Source organism: Notamacropus eugenii, chromosome 6 (genome assembly GCF_028372415.1).
Source record: "Notamacropus eugenii isolate mMacEug1 chromosome 6, mMacEug1.pri_v2, whole genome shotgun sequence".
NCBI lineage: Eukaryota > Metazoa > Chordata > Mammalia > Diprotodontia > Macropodidae > Notamacropus > Notamacropus eugenii.
The window spans coordinates 348,897,317-348,915,310 of NC_092877.1; the positions used below are offsets into that span (position 1 = coordinate 348,897,317).

General features: G+C 36.8%; 1 protein-coding gene across 4 annotated transcripts in view; it reads right to left on the minus strand.

The window, feature by feature from the left end:
* Window positions 1-17,994, minus strand: part of NAALADL2 (N-acetylated alpha-linked acidic dipeptidase like 2) — a 998,881-nt gene that overhangs the window by 721,816 nt on the left and 259,071 nt on the right. The window lies entirely within an intron of this gene.

Here is a 17,994-nt window from a genome sequence, read left to right on the forward strand (position 1 = left end):
GTTCTTCGAGGATAGGGCTGAGCTATAATCGAGAAGAGTTTTTTAGTGTTATTGCTCATACCATACCAGTTCTGTACTTAAAGAGTGGATAATGTGAAATTTATGAAAATAAAGTGGGAGTGCTGATATAATCCTCCGTAGTGATATCACTAAAGGAGGAAAAACACCACTTGAAACAAAGTCACTCTTTGTCTTCAGCAGTTTAAAACACATGAAAAGGTGCCATGCTTCTAGATAGCTAGGGTTCCAGGTGGAGAATGGGAGGAAAGGAAGGGATGGGATACATGATATTTGGTGACTTCTTTGGAAGCTTGGGATTAAATCCCACCTCTTCATAGCTGGAGGAGACATCATCATAATGATCAAGGTGACGGGGAGAAAACAGATTTTTGTTCACTGAAAAAAGTAATTTTAAAAGGAACATAGAATTAGAGAATTTCATTTTCAGAATCCTAGAAGCCATCCAATCCAATCATATCACAAAAATAATTTCTTCTATACCCCACTTATCAATTGGTCCACTAAAATGTATTAAATCCCAGTGATGTGCCAAGTACAGTTCTACATGCTAGAGATACATATCTGAACAATGAAACAATTCCTACTCTTCAGAAGGACACATTGTTTCAGTGAAAAGACCTTGAGAATTTGGCTACAAGCTAGACCATCATCAAAACATTCATGAATTTCTCTCAGGAAGCCTTAAAACATATTTCAAACTCTACACAGAGTATATTTTTGGTTTGGTTTTTGTTTCTCCATTTGTTTCATGGACTCTGGTATGAGTTAATTGCAAACCATTGGCATAGAGAGACAGTGTGATGGAAAAGACACTGGCCCGAGAATCAGAAGACGTGAATTCAATATTTACTACTGGATGTTTCTAACGTTTACTTTCTAGATGAGCTTGTATACATTTCTTTGTTTCTCTGGGCCTCAGTTTCCCCACCTATAAAATGAAAGGTTTAGACTAGATATTATTTTTGATCCCTTTATATTCCCAAGTACATGATACTATGAAAAAATATTCTGGTGACAGTAAATTGACACTGAGAAGTTCTATTAAATATGGTAAATTTAACTTCTGGTTAGAACAAGGGTAGATTCCAAAAGTTGTTTCTGGGCAGTCTTCTTCCCCCATGAAGAGACGATGCTACAAAACCACTACTGACCTTGCCTCAATTATCTTGTTTTGCTCTTTGTATAACCAAGTCTCATTTAGTTAGAATAATGAGTCTCCTGAAGTGGTTGCATTATTTAAATTTGTACTAAATATTTTTATTTGGCTGGAACCAATTATCATATTTTACATCATTATAACTTCAAATTGTGTGAATTTGAATGCATCTACCACTTTATGAGATTCATTATTTTCACTAATTGGGACTTAGCTATTGAGTAACAATATATTCTTTTTGTATATATGTATGTTTCATTATATGATTGAAATAAATGTTGTTAAATAAACTAGATATGAATCCACACAGAAATATAAATCCTCTACTAAAACAAAAGTGGCATGGCATATTGGATTGAGAGTGGGCTTCCAAACCAGGAAGACACAGTGCATGTCTTGTCTCTGATACATATTAGAGGTGTGCCCTGGGTAAATCACTTAGCTTTTCAGGGCTACAAACCAATCTCTAAAATTGTAAATTGAAGCAAATGGACCAACCTATATTTGTAGAGGAAATTTCCTCCTGGGAATTCCCTATGCCAATGAAATCACAGGTCTGGTCTCCATCCCTGTCCAATAACATACCAATAACAGAAATTAACAACATACATACCAAGTCTAGAGTTACTACAAACCTAGGTAGAGAGGGCATTTACATACAGACTCAACAGGATTGGTGGGGAAATTATGAAAGATTTTACAGTTAAAAGAAAAGGACATAGAGAGGCTAAAAGATTAAGTAGTCAGTGAAGTTTGATGTGACTTCACTTGACTGCCTGTTGGGTCCAAATGACTACATTCCCTTTGTGACCTTTGCTCAGATGAAATAGCTTAATCCCATTTTGAAATATAAAATACATTCAAATTTATCAAATCTGTCAGTAGCTTTTCCCTTTTAGTCATTCATGTAGGTGTAAAATATATTGCCAAAAGAAATCAAGAAAGGATGTCTAATGACTGGAGTCTAGATCAGAAAACGGAAAGACTCATGAGCACAGAGGTGTTTTCATTGATTCGAGGGTTGGGCCTCTGGGATAGGAAGGAGGGTCTACATGCTGGCTGAACAGTATTGAAAAGGGGAATTGAGTTTTCTGGAATATTGTTTAAAATGGTGGAATGATAATGATGAATTGTTGTCTAAGACTAGAAAAGGAATGAAAGTCAGGTATTTGGGTACTTGACTGTATAATTCAAAGGGCTTTAAACTAAAAATGGGAAAGGAGACAAATTCCTAGTTAAAACATAAAATCCAGATCATGTCTAAAATATTATATCATAGAAAATTCATCAGTAAAAGACTAATATCAACAAATGAGAAGAGGATAAAGACCTATGTCCCATATAAAAATATAAAAGCTACAAGTAACAAGGTGATATTGAGATGTGAAGGTAAGGTTGTTATGCCCATTTGTGTCTAATGATAGTCATCTCTAGGATGGGGGACGGAAGAAAAAAGGAAAAAAAGAAATTTACATAATAATTTTGTTGTATATTTGAAAGGAATAGCAAATTGTACATAGTAGATTTGCAATTTCATGTGCAATTATCTTTTTCACTGTGCTAAATTATGGAAATGATTTTTTATTCAATTAAAACTTTTAAAAGATAAAAATAAAATAGAACCAATTAAATGAAAAATAAAATAAAGATGAAATAAATTTTAAAAAAATAATATAGGAATATGGCTCTTGGGGGGGGGGGAATGTGCGTCCACACACATTTAAATTTAATCTGCGTTAGTAGTACTGTCTTATATGTGTACAATCAATAAAGTAACAACACTTCCCCCCAAAAAAGAAACAAAGGTGAACTTGGTCTCACAGATCTTAATGAGTCTTAGAGATGAGGCTCTCTTAGATTATGCACAATCTCAAACAAAACCTTTGCTTTTACAAAAGTAAAACATTAGGAGACATATGAGGTGACACAGTAGATAGAATGCTAGACAAAATCTGGAAGACCTGAGTTCAAATTTTGCCTTAGCCATTCAATAGCTGTGTTACCCTGGTCAAGTCATTTAACTGCCTTGGTGTCCTCATCTGTAAAAGAATAATAATAATGCCTGTCCCCCAGGGGTATTGTGAGAATCAAGTGAAATAATAAGTTTAAGGTACTTAGCACAGAACCTAGAACATAATAAGACTATATACATGTTAGCTATTATTATAGTGGAGAAAATAGGATCATGTAATATACTCAGCACTTTTCCCCCTAAAAAATCTGGCTCATTTAAAACTTGAATGTATCTTCAATTCTGTTTTTAAAATGTACACCTAGATTCTTTTTTTTTTTTCCCAAACAGATCTCCTTTTAGGGGTGGAAAAAATGCCTCCATGTATAGAAATCCACAAAGCCAGGAAGACAAACAGCGTTTGAGTGAGGATAAAAAGAGAGCATAATTAAGAAATATGAATTTTCTGGGGCAAAATCTCAGATCAGTGTTTCCCTCAGGACTCACTTATACTTGTAAATATATATGAGTAATAATAATACTTGGAAATAAATTAGAACCTCCTGAAAGCTTTTGTTTACATGGCTTATATCTATCCATAGTCACCCTATTAGAAATTAATATTTTGGAATTATTATGAAAATAATTTTAATCTCATGTATCCCCTGAAAAGGTTTTGGGGATGCTTACAGTTCCCAGAGTTTTATACTTTGAGAACCACTGGTTTCGATATACAGGCTTGATTCACTTAAATTCAATATAATTCAAGGTCCAACTGGGTACAAGGCAACGTGCTGAACCACAGAGATACAGAAACAAGATTAAAACAGTCATTCAGTTAATAAACATTTATCAAGGGCTTATTATGTATGAACCACTATGCAAAGAGCTGGGGATACATAATAAAGACATATGGTTGAGGATCTAGAGCTGTTTATCTTAAAGAAAAGAAATATTTAGTGGTGGTTGGGAAGGTGGGCAACAGGTAGCGTGACAGGTTAATTCTGTCAATATCTGAATCAATACCTATCAATCCTTCTAATACCTGAAAGCAGAGAAAGAAGAACTGAGTTTATTCAGTGGGATTCCAGAGACAGACTAGTAGATAGGAACAAAAGGTAGACATTAAGGAAGAGCTTACTCATAGCTCAGATAATGGAATGAGCAATTTTATGAAATATAAGGTTTCCTTCCAATTGACAGGGTGCAAGGATTTGGTTCTGGTTAACCAAAGTAAAGTGGAGCCATTAAATTAGGTAGACAGAGTTGGACAAAATCATTTTTAACCTTCTTTCCAACATTACGATCAAAGAAGGCTAGACTTTGAGTTAGAAGAGATCTTAGAGGTTACAGGATTTAGTTGAAAGGACTTCTGGGGTATTCTAATCTAACCCCTTCATTTTATAGATGAGGAAACTGAGGCTCAGGCAATTTAACTTACCCATGGTCACCCAGGTAATTAGTAGAAGAGCTGGTTTTAGAACCCTTGTGTCTCAGGCTCCAAATCCAGCTTGGAGGGGACATCCTGTCTCTAAGAAACACCAAAAACATTTATAATGAGGTAGCATCATAGGAGGTTTCATGCAGTCAGTCACATACACACACACACACACACACACACACACTCTCTGTCTGTCTGTCTGTCTGTCTCTATACACACATACATACATATATACATATATATACCCATATATACATACTATATATGTTAATGTGTATGTATATATTGATTGATTTCAGGCTAACAAATGAGATCTTCTGGAATATATAAAATATTCTCGACTAAAATAATGGTACAGACTGACTTTACAAGTCATTCCCTACAGAATGGAGTTAGGAGAACAAAGAAGAATGAAGAAAACAGTGAAAACACCCACATTCATTGTATTTTTATTGAAGGTAAGAACCACCTGGATATCCATTTCTGTTATTAAAAAAAAAAAGGTTTTCATTCTCTCTCCCCCTAGAAGATACTCAATAGAACTGAAATGGCTTCCTTTGTTCCATCAACATTTGATTTGCATATATGGGGGGAGGAAGCATATTAAGGTGCTTTCTATGATTTAGGGAGTTTATAAAAAGGTAATTTGATTTCAAGTCATAGTCTTCTCTGCCTTTTCCAGGGAGTCACCAAAGCCTTCTGAGATGCAAACCATAAGAGGAAGACATTAGCTGGGACTGTATTAGATAATAAAAATTTCCACTGGGGACTAGTTCCACATTATGACATGGTGAATATAAGGCTCATTTGGACGTAATTCATTACTCTATCACGTTGCACAAGAAAGCAATTTTTAAGCCATAGAAATGTGCTTCACTTATAAAAGATGCAGCGATAATACACAATCAGTTATTGGAGACAGAAACTGATTTCCCAAATCAGACATAGAAAACTCAATATAATTTTTGAAGTTATAATGAAGAAGAAAGGGTCCTCAGTGCCAGCTTATTTCCCCCCAGAACTGAATGACATCTTGCAAAATTTGGAATATGTTATTTGCTAGAAGAGATGCCTGGATGGCTTGGCTAGTGTTTCTACTCTAAAAGTTATCACAATAACCAAGAATCTCAGAGCTGAAGGGGACCTCACTTGGCATCAAGAAGTAACCAATACTTGAAATAAGAGTCCCCTATGTTCCACACACTAGGTCATCCAGCCTTTGCTTGAATATCTCCAGTGAAGTGGAACTCTCTCCCTTATGAAAGAGCTCACTCCACTCCTTGACACTTTCTGAAGCTCCTGACTCCTTTAGGACACTTCTAAATGATGGTTAGAAATAGAAATTAATTGAGAGTTCCTTCTATCCTAACTATTCTTGGGGATCTATTTTTTATCTCTTAAAAAAATCTTACTTTTATCACAAATTTAAGAGGATACATTTCCATCTCTCTTCTTTGCCATGATGTTTGATCATCATAACAACACAATATTCCACTGCAACTTTTGGTAATTCTCTTTCCATTTGAATTGCTTTAGTCTTTGCATATATTTCTTTCTTAGTGTTGCTTCATGCTTCTCAATATCCTTCCTGTTCATCCTTGCTTAGGACACAATGCCATTTCACTGTATCCATGTTAACAAAACTGGCTTAGCAAGTCCCTAACCAATGGGCACTTAATGTGTTTCCAGTTCTTTAATGGTACATAAACGGCCACCCTAAATATGTTAGCATATATAGAGACTTTCTATTTTTGAAGTGATTGGGATATGTGTCTAGCTATGGAATCACAGGGTCAAATGTAGAATGGGGCTTGATAAACTTTAAAAGAAAACTTCCTTCCTTCATTTCCTTCCTTCTATTCATTTTCTCTTTTTTCTTCCTTTTTCTTCCATACTTCCTTCTTTCCTTCCATATTTCTCTTTCTTCCTTCATGTTCTCTTCCCTCCTTTCTTCCTCTCCTTTCCTTTCTTTATTTCTCCCTTCCTTCCTTCTTTCCACCCTTGTTTCTCTTTCTTCTTTCTTATTTCTCTTTCTTCTTTCTTATTTCTCTTTCTTCCTTACAATTTGGTACCTAATTGGGTAGAAAAGTTAAAAAAAAAAAAAAGAAGTTGGGATAGAGGAAGGGAAAAGAGAAAGGAGAGAAGAGAGCAGAGAATGGACAGAGTGATGGACCTGGAGTCAGGAAGATGTGTGTTCAAATCCAGCCTCAGACATTTACGAGTTTTGTGAGCCTGGGCAAATCACTTAACCTACAATTTCCTCATATGTAAAATGGGGATAATAATAACAGCTGCCTCAAGAGTTCTTGTTAGGATTAGACACTATTTATAAAGCAGTTTGCAAACCTTAAAGCGCTATGCACCTTATTATTACTTCTATTTTATGATCCTTTGAGGTTCACATAGTACTTCTCCCCAATAATTCTCTGAAGCGCAGGGTGTAAGGGTTACTATACTCATTTACTATTGCTGTTGTTATATAATACTTTGAGCTTTACCAAGTATTTCCCTGACAACAACCCTCTGAGAAAAGTGGTACACATTATTACATCCATTTTACAGATAAAAAAACTGAGGTTCAGAGAGGTTACAGACCAGCTCTGTGATTACATATAATTAAACACTCCAACCCTTGAGAAGTTTGACTTCTCTTTTTCTCAGTTCTAGGTGATAATTAGCAATTTTTCCAGTCTCTAGAGTGCAGTCAAATGAAACCAAAGGAATCTGAAAAACTGTTCCTCAAGAAAAAAAAAACCAAACTTTTGTTTTTCCCTCATTTGACATTTGCTTGATCCTGTTCCTCTTTTTCAATGAGGAGGAGTTGAAGGGATTAAAAAATGCATTGAAATGAATCATAAGAGAGGTATGAGAAAAATGTGATAAGACTTAAATTTGAATGATTTTAAGGCTAAGCTGTCCAACAACCCAGGGGACCTTGCTTTATCTGAAGTTAAAAAAAAAAAAAAACCTTCCTGGAAAGCAGAGTATAGGCATTGAAAGAAATATCCTTTTATTATGTAAAAACCTGGCTTTGTATTTAAAGTATCAGAGAGATAAAATCTGAAGCCTCATCAGTCCCTTTTTGGCTTAATTTGTTTAATAGCCTAACTCACCTTGGAGTTTCATATGCAAAGGTATTGGGGAAAGAAGACTTTAGTTTTAATATAAGCACAAAAATCATATTTGTAAGAGGCAACTATACATTCAGTCATCCAAAAACATTCATTAGGCAGCTATTCTTGGGAAGCCATCATTCTAATATCTGTAATAAACTTAACCCATGGCCCTGATCACACAAACTCTGGGTTCAGTTCCAAGTTGGATCTCAGGGGCTGATTCCAAAAGGTTATTTTATTTTTGACTCAAATGTCCTCACACAGAGTTTACTCAATGAAATCTTTGAATATGCTCATATTTTGATTTCCATAATTATAATAACAAATTACCATTTCCACTACAACTACTTGAAGTTATGCACATTAAGCAGAGGATGGCCATTATTCTACCCTACCCAAAGCACCATTAATTGCCCATGGGGTAAAGGAGAAGAAGTTCCCATCTCTCACTCCTTCCATTTCTGAAGGAAGACAGAAGGGAAGAGGGAGAAAAAACTAGAGAGGGATGGAATCTCTTTGATTGATGAACATAGAGACATGGTTCTTTTAGTGAGATAAGTTTATCATTCTAGATTCCTAGGCAAAATTCATCTGTAAGCCAGGGTGGAGAAACCCCAGTCACTGGAAAAACATTCAAAAGTTAATCCTCTTGTTTGTTTGTTTGTTTGGTTGTTCTCCTTTGTTCTGGAAAAGGACCAAAATGACATCACTATGCTAGAGTCAAGTTACAGTGTGTCTGACGGTGGCTCATCATACCAAGAGGAGGTTAGAATGAATGTTCTACCATAGGTCGGGCAAAAATGGTCCATGTGAACATCTGGGGTGAATTCTCTAAATTTGCTCATCTCACATTTCTTTTGAGCTATTTCAATTCTGTTTTGCTCATGGAGCACGGTACCTTCTCCGATGTGGGCACACCATGCTGAGCGGTCCTGTGCTAGTGTTTACCATGCCACCCAATCAATTACAGAGTTAAGAGAGACCTTGAGAGTGTCCTTGGATGGCTTCTTCTGCCCACCATGTGAACGCTTGCACTGTATGAGTTCTTCATAAAATAGTCTTTTTGGCAAGCGTATGTTTTGCGTTGGAACAACATGGCAAGCCCATCAGAGCTGCACTCTCTGAGACAGAGTTTAAATACTTGGCAGGTTAGTTTGAAAAAGAACTTCAATGTCTGGTATCATATTGTGACAAGTGATCTTCAGAATCTTCCTAAGACAATTCAAATGGGCGTGATTCAGTTTTCTGGAATGGTGCCAGGTTTCACAGGTATACAACAATGAGGTCAGCACAATGGCTCTGTGGAAGCCAACACCAAAGTGGAGGGAGTGTTGGTCCATGATTTTCCATTGGCAGATGATTGTGCACTCAATGCTGCCTCTGAAGCTGAGACACAATAAAGTGTGGATCTATTCTCGGCTGCTTTTGTTAATTTTAGCCTAACAATTAACAACAACAAAAATAACAACAACAAAAAAAACCCACAGGTGCTCCATCAGGTACCACCACACCATCCATATATGGAACCATCGGTTACGGCAAATGGAGAAGTTTTGAATGCCATGGATGAGTTTACTTACCTCAATAGTGTATTTTCCAGGGATGTACACTTTGAAAATGACGTTGATACATTCATTGACAGAGTTAGCTCAGTGTTTAGGAGGCTCCAAAGGAAAGTGTGAGAGAGAAGAGGTATTCCACTGCCTACCAAACTGAAGATTCTCCGAGTCATTTTGCTGACCTCATGGTTGAAGTCCTTTAAACCAGACATCAAAAATAGAGACGCCTGCTGCTTTCAAAAGTAGAAAGCAATTTCACTGGGTTATGAAGAATGGAATGGCTAAGATTCAAGTACAAATACTAAAGGATATGTTGTGTCTGATGGGCTCTGACCTTCTCTTCACCTGGACTGCTTTCTGCCCTGATGTTTTTCTTAATGGTGTCCCATTGTTCAAATATAACCAACAGAGCTATGCCTCTTGGCATAGATCCTTCTAAGGAGCAAAGCTTCCACATTTTGCCCTGCTTTGAACCTCTTCTTAACCCCAGCTCTTTTCAGCCCTCCCCTAACTTTTACTTCTTTCTCTGATGACTGTTGTCAAGTCACCACTACTATTAACATGTCACTCTAGAATTCTGCTAATCATCTTTGTGAGTTTGCAGACCATAACTACCTACCCTGACCATCACTCTGCTCAATATGTTATTTCTCTCATTGAAATAACAAATTCATTAAGGGCTTAGACTCTCTTACTTTTGTATTTGAAGCCCCAGCACTGAGTGCCATACTTGGCACATGGTAAGAGATTAATTACTGTCCTTCATTCATTCTATAGGAAGAGAGATACACTCATTTAACTGGCACAGGAATCCATGATCGACCCTCTCCCTTTATTGAGATATGAACAAGACATAGTCTCCACCCACTAGGAACTTAGATACTAGGAGGAGATACAGACTTCATGCAAATAAATATAGAACAAACAGGCACACGCTTTCAGAAATATAAAGAAATACTCCTATGAGAGTCCAAAGGAGGAGAAGACATGTTGAACTGTGGTCTATGAGATGTCACATTAGTTGGATTTTGGAAGATGGGCAAAATTTCAACAGAGGTTTCAGCAGTGGTGAGGAACAGAACAACTTGAACATAAAGAATATTATATTTGTAGATAGCAATAACATACAAGTGTCTCAAAAGTCTTAGTATAGGCTTAAAATCACACTAAGACTTTTGGGATACGCTGTCTACACACACACACACACACACACACACACACACACATAAAATGTGTGTATGATGATTTTAAACCTAAAAACTGCACTAATATTTCTGAGATGCCCTATCTATATCTAAATACACTGCTAAAGCCTAAAACTGCACTAATAGTATATCTGTCTACATCTTTCTATTTATCTATCTATATGATATTAAAGATTAAAACCGCACTAAGGATTTGGGGACAACATGCTCAACATGCTGGAGCCAGATAAGTAAGGGCACTGAAAACCCAACATTATTCTAGAGGTAAATGATGATTTAATCAATTAAACTATTTTTGTCATTGTGATGGTTGTTTTGCAATTTCACTAACCTGCATTAAGTACTGACAGTAAGCATGGGGTAAGGAAAGGTGTAGGAGGGGTGTTGTAATATGAACCGACCTATGAATAGGGAAGCTATTAACATGGCAGCTGTGTGTAGGATAGGCTGAAGACAGGACCCATTCAGGTTCAGTAGATAGACTAGTTTGGGGATTATTGTAATCATTCAAGTGAGAGGCAATAAGGGCCTGAACAAGGCACGTGGAAGTAAGAATAAGGAATGGTACAGATAAAGAACTGGAGGATTTAGAGTAGGATTGGTGGGGTGTGATAGAAGGGGGTGTTACCTCAAGGAAGAATTTAAACACTTGTTCAAACACCAATCAAGGAGCTAATGGTGTTAATCCAACTAGCTAAATATTCATTATTATGAATAGAAATGAATATACAAGGAACTTTCTGCCAATCAATCAACAAGTTTTAAGAGCTTTCTCTGTGTCAGGCACTGTACTGAGTACCTGGGATATAAAGAGAGGCAAAATTATACCTTGCTGTCAAAGAGTTTACATTTTTACAGTGGTGGCAAAATATATACTAAAAGTTAGTATTTATATTATATATATATGTATATATATACATACATATATAGATATATACATACATATATAGATATATGATTGTAAAGCACTTAACAAATGTTATCTGTATTTCATCCTCACAACTACCATGAGAGTTAGGTGCTGTTATTATCCCCATTTTAGAGAAAAAAAACTGAAGCAGATGGTGGTGAAGTGACTTGCCCAAGGTGGCACAGCTGGTAAGTGTCTGAGGTTAGATTTGAACTCGTCTTCCTGATTATAGAGCAAATGAAGGTGACCTTAAATGGGAAAACTGAAGTGGCTGGAAATTTGGGGAAAAGTCTCCTGCAGAAAATGATATTTGAGCTGAAGTATGAAGGAAGTCAGACATTCTATTCCTGGACCAGTTAGTTATTATGACAATCTGAAAACCTTTCTTCAGGTTTTTCAGCTTTCTTCAGGTTTATGCTGTTCTACCAAGTTACAGAAAAGATAGACATCAGGAAGGAAACCAAATGTGATTGCTTTCTTTCTCATCACCAACTCTTCCCTAAAGGATCTAAATAATAATTTTAGCATACCAAAGTCATTATCATCAGTCTAAGAGGAGAATGAAATCCTAAAGGAGTTATGTGTTAGGAAAGCTTATCAGCTAAGGTGAAAGGGGAAAAAATCCCACATTAGCAGCAAATATTCTTAGAATTTGTCGTATAAACCACTCGTAAAGCCATGGTTGCTTAGTAAAAACAAACAAACAAACAAAAAAACCCACTGGGTATAAGTCACTTTCAGTTACCAGGTCATTCTGTAGGAAAATAAAAATGTCAATTTAAGGAGGGAAATTCTTATTTCTAGCCAAACCTAAAAGGGTCTCCATACTCAGGAAGTCTATATGTCTCAGGCATCACTACTCTAATTAGCTAACTCAATTTATATATTATCTTACTCTTACTTAATGGAAAAGAGGCAAGGCAACCTAATTATACAGGAAGAAAGCAATCTATAAAGAATGAAGAGGTATAAAAATAAATATAAGGACCAAGGACCAGAAACAAGCCAATATGGACTTTAATGGAATGAAAACTTAATATGTCAAGAGTTTGGTAAAAGCAGAAGCTAATAACTTTTCAATGTGTATTTTCATACAATAGACTAAAATAATCACAATGCTATGGTTATTTCACTTCATTTCAGATAAAGGGGAAAAAGCAACTCATTAGTCACACAAAAGGATGGAGAGACTCAAATCCTTAAGGAGGTAGAACACCTGATTTAGAGTCAAGAAGTTTTTGGTTCAGATCCCATCCCAGAAATTTCCTAATGGCTTTGTCCTGGGAAAGTCTTTTGACTCCTCTGAGCTTCAGTAAAATTATTCATAACCTCATAGAGTTGGGATAAGTAAATGAAGCAATGTGCTTTTTGAACCTGAGAGTACCATGGACAGAGCAATTATGATGTCTATTATTGTCAGTAATGACTATTTTTATTGTTCCTATATTGCTCTTTTCAAGAAATGAGTAGGGCTTCATTTAGAATATATTGAGAAAATTAAGGATAGATTTCATTAATCATCTGAATATTTATTGAACATTTGCTCTGTTCCTAATATGACATCAGGTACTGGATATAAAATAAGAATATGACATTCCCCATCTTCAAAACAAGAGACACAAAATGTGATTGAAAGTAGCAGATAAAAAAGTAATGAGTATATGTTTAAAGAATAAGGTCAAGAAGGAAGCAGGGTCTTTGGGGAATATGGCCGCCCTGTGTGATAGGAATTTAAGGGCTTCAGGAAAATCCACTTGCCCTTGAAAACTGTTCCCCAGTTCACAATGTCTGACATTCCACAACTAAAAAGTTATTTCTTTTTCTGTTAGGAAAAATCCTATTAAACTTGTTCCTTCTAGATGCATAGGTATCCTCAGTTCAGAGAGATATCATCCAGGAATTGGGAGAGGAAGAGTCAAGGGGTGGTCATTGGTGACTCCATGCTGAGGTATACTAATGTGGCCCTCTGTCAATCCAATATGAAAAACATAGAAACCGGCCATTTCTTAAAAAAGGGAGAAATTTAGTTGGGACTTGAGATGTTGGGTGGCTAAGGTTCAGATAGGAGTGGAGAGGATGATTCAGAAGAAGGGAAAGGAAGAGAAACAATGTATTGACATGAGGACAAGCATGATGACTTGCCCAGCATCGCACAATTACTAAGTGATTGGGTCCAGATCTGAAATTAGGTTGGACTGATTCTAGGTCTAGTGAAGAAAAGATAAGACCTTGAGGAACAAACACCCTTATAAGGTAAGAAGAGGAAAATCAGCAAAAGATGGAGGAAAACAGGAAGAGAGATACAGAGATTAAATGGAAGAGGAAGGAAGAAGAAGGGAGGGGAAATGTCTGGTTTGTAGGAGAAGTTGAAAAGAAAGAAAAGAATGTAAGGGGAAAATAGGCCTGCAGAAAGGAATAAAGACAAGGAAAGAAGGATGAAAGGAGAGGAAGAAGAGCATAAAGAAAGGGAAGAAACATAAAAACACTGTAGCCTGAAGAAGAATGAAAAAGTCTGCATAGCTGTATTTATAAAATATATGGAAAATGTGCAATTATCCCAGCACTCTGAAAAACAAAATCCTAATTGGAGGACATATGTCATCCCAGAGGCAGATCATCTTCACAGCCTGATTTCAGACTTGACAGGAAATTTACATGATCAATGAGCACTGGCAAGTAATTTTCAAAATTTCCATGGCATGTTGGCTGCCCATTTTAAAGACCTGGTTTAGAAAGAGAGTAGAGGGAGGGTAATAGTTATTCCCTGCATATGCCTTTGACTATATATGGGCAGAGATTAGCAAAAAGTAACCCAGTACTTGCTTTGGCCTCACCTGGAGAGAAAAATCAGAATTTTGTGCAGGACTTAATCTAGGGCGTAAATGGATACTCGAGATTGGGCAAAGGCAATATGCTACAAAAGCCTACAGTGGGGATTTGGCAGTGGGCTCCTCTGCCAGATCGGCATAAAAATCCTGCCACTGACTAGTTATGGGATCTTGGGCACATTCTTTAAAACTCTTTGTGCTTCAGCATTTCTGCTTCTTAAAGAGAGGGACATCAACCATCTTTCTGTTAAACAATCAGGCAATATTGTGTAGTGGATAGAATACTGAACTATGAATCAGGAAGATCTGGATTAAATCCCTCCTCAGATGCTGTCTGTGTTACCCTAGGCAAGTCATTTAATCTCTCTCTGTGTTTTTATAAATCTATGCCAAGGACATAGTGGTATCTAAGGCCCCTTCAAACTCTACTATGATACTATGAACCTTCCAGCTCCACCTTTCTAGGGCTCAGAAGTTTAAAGTCAGAAGGGACCTAAAAGTGCTTCAGTAAACATTTGAGGAAATTGAGGTCCCAGGAGACTGAGGAAGGAATAGAACCCAGGTCCTCTGACCCTGTCACTTTCCACATATTTCAAGTAAGAAACCAGAACGTGGTACACTTTGGTGTCCTTAAAGGGAGCAGTAAACTATAAAGTTTAAATGAAGAGATTCAACTATATGCATATGTAGACCAAGATCTTTGAGGCTGAGTTCAAAGAGTTCAGATCCCTTCCATAGAGTCTCCTGAGACAGATGTGCACCAGATGTGACTCTCCTCTTTTATTAGGTCTCACTTCTGATTCTTCTGTGTCCGTGTTCAGGACAGGGACTTGTGGCTCCATTTGTAATGGAAGCATAGTGACACCTTCTCCCTAATTCACAGTCTTACAAGGTTATCTAAATCACTGAGAACTTCCATGCTTTGTCGTGGATTACCCAGTTAATACTTGTTACAGGTCTTTCTGGCTTTGAGGTCAACTTCCTATACACAATACTGCCTCTCTCTCCCCCATGCATACTGTGAAATGACAGTGTTCTAGGTCTTTCAAATTTTATCTCCTTCCAAATTTTATCTCTTTGGGGTTTGGGGGGAGCAAGAGGAGGAGCGAGAGTTCTCTTTGAATCTCCTTTAGCACTGAGCACAGATGTAGGTGGTCAGTTCACCTTTTTATAGAGGAGGAAAAACACTTTTGGTGGTAAGTTTAAGGGATAGCCTATGTGATATTGAAAACCTTGATCAGCAGATTTATCTTGTTAGGGGTGACACTCTTCGTTAGTGGGTGGCAGTTTTTTTCTAAATGTATGAAGATGCTTAATGGTGTCTGCCATCATTCTTGGGTGGAATCCAGAAGGTAAGGGGAATAAATGTCAGTATGCACTACATTTAGAAAAAGTGAGCTGAACAGCTGCTTTAACTAAAGAGCTCAACAATGACTGTACATGTGTACATATACATTGATGTGTATATGTGTATATACTTATAATTATGTGTATATACACATGTACATATATATGTATATCTTTATGCTTCAATACTTACAAATACCTTGGTTGAAACAGTACTAGCTTTGGGCAGGAAAACCTGGGTTCCAATCCTGCCTTGTTATCCTGGGCAAATCAATCAACCCAGCTGCCAGTTAGCTCTGGCAATTCCCCAAGATTTATGCTGATGAAATCAAAAGTCCAAACTACCACCCAAAAATAATAATAAAAATAATAATAGCTAACATAAATAAGGTTTTAAGTTTCACAAAATGTGTTTTACATATATAAAAATACAATTACATTGTAGATAATATATGTGTAATATAATATATAACATATATACATGCATATATATATGTGTATATATATATATGTATACATATATATATATATATAAAATCTTATTTGAAATAACCACAACCAAATCAAAGACTGCTGATTTCATTTCTTCTGGATGTGGTAGAAAGAACTCTCAAGTTGGAGCCCACAGACCTCAGTTCAAACTTTAGATCTTGCTTCAGTCATTTACTATCTACATGAACTTGGAAAATAAACTTCTTGAGCCTCAGTTTTCTCATCAATAAAATGAAGGCAGTTCGCTCAGCCACTTTTAAGTCCTCATACAATTTTGAATCTATGATCATAAGATTATTCTATTATCATGATCCTCTGTGTACTTTAGGCAGTTTCATTAGACTGTGAGAGACTTGAGAGCAGGAACTGAATTTTCCCTTTTTAATTTTTTTTATTTTTTCTATCCTTGGTGTTTAGTACAGTGTCTGGAACTTAGCTGACTGACTTACTGATCTAGGACAAGTCATTTATGATCCTCAGTTTCCTCATCCGTAAAATGAGTGCATTTGAGGAGGTGTCCTCTAAGGTCCATTCCAGCTCGAAATCTATGCTCACTTCTATCTAAAAACCAAGGCCTATTTGGGGAGAGGGCATAAGAATGGCTTGCCATTAACCCACAGTCAAACTTTTTAGTTTTTGATCTCTGCTGCAAAATCAGATTTCAGCTGGGGCTTGATAAAAGAGGGTTCTTCATTGCTCATGCTCTAAGGTCCATTTCTCTTTTCCCTTTGATTATTTTCTCAGGTTTGAGTACACTTGATCACCAATTAAGGTACATCTGAAGGATCTGAAGTCCCCCAGAGATAGTCTTTAGCTAGAGCCACATGATAGGTAAGGCGAGTCCTTATGAAGGCTCCAGAATACAGCCCTCTATCATCACCACTGAGCACACTATAAGCTAGTTTGCAGATAAGAGAGGGATGACGGTCTGCAAATTACATTTCATTTTAGAAAAACACTCAGATTCTTTCCTGAACACAGCATTGTACTTTGTTCAAATCATAGCCCTTTAAAGGGGGAAGAAATGATTTCTGCAATAGAGTCCCATGTGAATCAGCAGTGATTAGGACAAGAGAGCTGTACCTTGTTTTCTGGTCATGGTCTCTTTCATTAGTTATCATTGAAGAGAGAAGAGAACACATCCCACTCCTTTTTTAAAGGATAAATCATCAGATGAAAAGATACGATGAGTTCTACTGGTTTACAAAGTACATTTATACAACGCAACCTAAGTCATGTTTAATTATCCAAAACCAAGACTAACAACAGGTATGGGAGCCTTCCCTGATCATACAAAGAATAAACACTGGACAATAGCTACATGCCCAGAAGCTGCCCCACCGCCCCTCTGTTTCTGATTATTTCCTCATCCAAACAATTGACAAATGGGAATCCATGCCTGCTGCCACCTAAAATACAGAGGTGGGGTGCTAAGCAGGAGGCATCCTGTTTTGGTTTGTGCAGCGAGTGGTATGAGCCATAATTAGTACATGGGACAATTCATCCTTTTCTTCTCAACAGTCTGGGCTATCAAAAGGTAAGTCTGTTACTGCATTCAAAAATAAAATTTAAGCTCATTTACTAACATGCTTTAAAATACCTTTCTAGGGTAAAATGAGGAATTTACACAGGAAACTCCTAAAGGAAGGAAATGATATTTTTCTTTCTATATTGTGCCCAAGCCAGTGCTCTGACAACTTCCAGTCTCTCAGAGGAAATGACTTACCACCCCCCTTGGACCATAAAAAAAGAATGAATCTTCTAAATGATACCAAAGGTAGGACCAGGTAGATTGAGGTAAATCCCAAAGAATAAATGTAATTTAATGACTTGAAAACAAAGCAAAATGTTACCCTGACCTGCTTACACTTATACAAATTTGGGCATTGGCTTCACATTAAGATCATTCCACTGAAATGAATTTTCCAGAAAACAGAATTATGGGTTTGGAGTAATCTGGAGCAAGAG